The sequence below is a fragment of the Hippoglossus hippoglossus genome, chromosome 4 (genome assembly GCF_009819705.1).
Source record: "Hippoglossus hippoglossus isolate fHipHip1 chromosome 4, fHipHip1.pri, whole genome shotgun sequence".
Classification (NCBI taxonomy): Eukaryota; Metazoa; Chordata; class Actinopteri; order Pleuronectiformes; family Pleuronectidae; genus Hippoglossus; species Hippoglossus hippoglossus.
The window spans coordinates 10,777,243-10,780,259 of record NC_047154.1 but is presented as its reverse complement, the minus strand read 5'-3'; positions in this window follow the sequence as shown (position 1 = coordinate 10,780,259).

Sequence of the window (3,017 nt, the reverse complement as noted above, 5' to 3'; positions counted from 1 at the left end):
GTTAACCTAAGAGAAGCCAGTATTAGGTTTTGAGTGTGAACCCTGTCACCTACTGTGAGGACTTTTATTGACACTATGGGGCTGGGTATCACCACTGTTTTCTCAAATTGAAATGATTTTGATTAATCCGGTCACAAGTCAAGTTTATTTTTTATTAAATAAAATTTGATTGATTTGACAAATGCTGTAAATTGTCCAAGGAACCATTTATAGTGGATTTATTTGTAAAGTATTCAATTTTAAAATAAGACTTGACCCCAAAACAATAATAAAAAAAATTTAATAAAAAATACTAATTCAAGTTTTCACAAGTGATCTCTTTAGTGCAGAGGGTTTGGTGCAGAGATGACACAAAACCCTGCAGAGTTAATAAACCTGAATAGATAAAACATTAAACAAACAACATGAGCATTAACAAATCCAATAGAAGTTGCCTCATATACAGATCTTCAGTGTATTATACAACAACTTTAGATTTTAAATGTGGCATCCTTATCCTTGCAACTGCGATTTATTCTTTGTGCACAGGAAGAATCGGATGGTAACCTCACCGCAAATTCTCTCTATTGTGGATTGTTTTGTGAGTGATGTCTTGTTGCCTGGTTTCAGAGATTTGTGGTATTTACACAGTATTTTGGCTCCATGTTACACACGGGTTTGCTTCCGTGCAGCTGTTCACAGTCTTCATGATTTTTAAATCTGAAGTGCGAGCACACATCTGCCTTTAGGCTCGGTGGTGCCTTCAGTGGAGCAGCAGTGGTTTTAGTCTCTCACATTGGTAAAATATCTTAATGTGAGAACGCTGGTCACATTAGACTGTAAGAAGGAAATTATTAAAAGATCAATATCTGCATTTAATAAATCATTATTATTAATTCTAACTAAAAGTCGAATGGGAAAACACTCATTTTAAAACTAACCCGAGTAAAAAAACAGCTGTAAACACAATCTTTTTCACCTTTTAGCTGATAAGGCAAACAGCTGCTTATTTACACATGCAGCATTTACTGAGCAACCTCCTCATTGATGTGGAGCAGTGTTCCTCATCACTCTTCTAACCTTGTGTTTGGTCCGTGCCAGCTCCTCAGGGAAACATCTGGCTCTTTAGCTGCCAAACGCTCCGCTGTGTTTACCAGCTGGAAAACATGTCTCTATCCCAGGTGTGAAAGACAACATGTAACCACGTCTCATGCCTCTGCATTTCAACAGAAACATCCGTTAGTATGACTGATAGTATCGTGTGGAGACTGGCCTTTTTTGATATTACAGCATCGTTTTAAAGGTCACACTTACTTACATATTTTACTCCTCATCACACCGGAGCGTTTTTAGGCCACGACCATCCAGCGATTCTCCCAAATCCCCCACTTCCCTGTTTCCACTGAAAAGAGGCAGCAAAGAGAATAATGTGCTCCAATGACCATCTGCCCAATTAACTCATGTTCTTGTTGTTGTGGTCAAACATTTTTGTTATATGAGTGGAGTTAGTACTGATGATGCTGTTTGTGGAATATAACACGGATGAATAAAAGCGGGGACCGGCTGTGATGGTAAAGACTTCTGCTGGGGGAGGCTCAACATCCACCGCAGAGGATTTAGCTGGAGCCTCAGATTTCCTTGTTTATAAGAACAGCATTTATTTTTTTGTGGTTAGATGCATCCTGCAGAAATTACACATTTTTTTGAGCTGCGTGTCTCCTCGATGTCAGGGTTGTTTTGGGATGTAGTTCCCTGTGGTTCGCTGTCTGCTGTTGTTTTGTTTGTCATTATATTTTTCCCTGAAGCTCCGTGTCGTCCTGCACTTTTTGAGAATGTGCCAGAACAGCTGAGGGACAGTGGAGATAATATGCAGAGTGAATGTTAAGCTTCCTCTTAGTCACAGGGAGACCTCGCCAAGGCGCACGCACGCACACACACACACACAGTGAGAGAGTCAAATCCTGAAAACTGCGTGTTTGATGTGCCCACTGGCACTAATGATATTTGTCTTCTTTTCAAACCGAATTACTGCACTTCTTGTTCACACAAACACACACACACACACACACACACACACACACACACACACACACACACCCTAACATTAAGGAGATGCTGCACACTCAAATGTATTTTTGAGCTGTATAGTATTCGTATAGTAGTTTTTCCTCCCTCTTGTTGAGGGTTAAGAGCAGAGGATTGTCACAACTCGTTAAAGCCCTATGAGACAAATTGTGATTTGTGAATATGGGCTTTACAAATACAATTTGATTGATTGATTGAAACTAAACCATACGACTTTGTCATAATGAAACAATTAATGGTGGTTTGAACATCACATTTTCTACCACATTTATAAAAATTGTGCCATTTCATGGATTGAACGTGACTCAAAACGTCACTTAATGCTTCAATCAGTCTTGGATCTTGTAAGGCCAACACTAACGTGGAGTTTGGGAATGTTTGCGATGATTATTAAAGTTAATGTCCTCTGATCAAATGTGGATGGATTAATTGTCTGACTGGGGAAATGGTGTTTATATACAAACTTTGGTTTGATCTTATTCCTCTAGTGTGGTGTTACCTTTGCCAGCTCCCTACAAGGTAGACAGGCAACTGCATTGCCCGCACACACCTGGGTAAAGAACGTTATCTGGATTATTCAACATTTTGTGTTATGGTAATTACATAGCTTTACAATTTATTCAAACATTCGCTGTCATTAACTTTCTAACCAACATTTCATTACCCTTCTGCCCCATCCCTCTCTCCCACTTGCATATCCTCGGCGCCGGCTTTGGAAATAACTGACCTGGGGTCAATCCACCACACTGTAGCCCTCTGTAGCGGATTTTGGAGGGGAAAAGTCCTCCACTTCAGAAAAGCCCTCTGAGGCAGAGGTGCCTTGCAATTCTGTGTCACGTTGAATTTTTTATGGCCTGAAAATGTCTCAACAGTGATACTGTCACTCTCACATTCAGCCTCGCTCCCTCGCCTCTCAGCCCCCTTCCCAGTTTGTGGCATGTTTAAAAATGTAA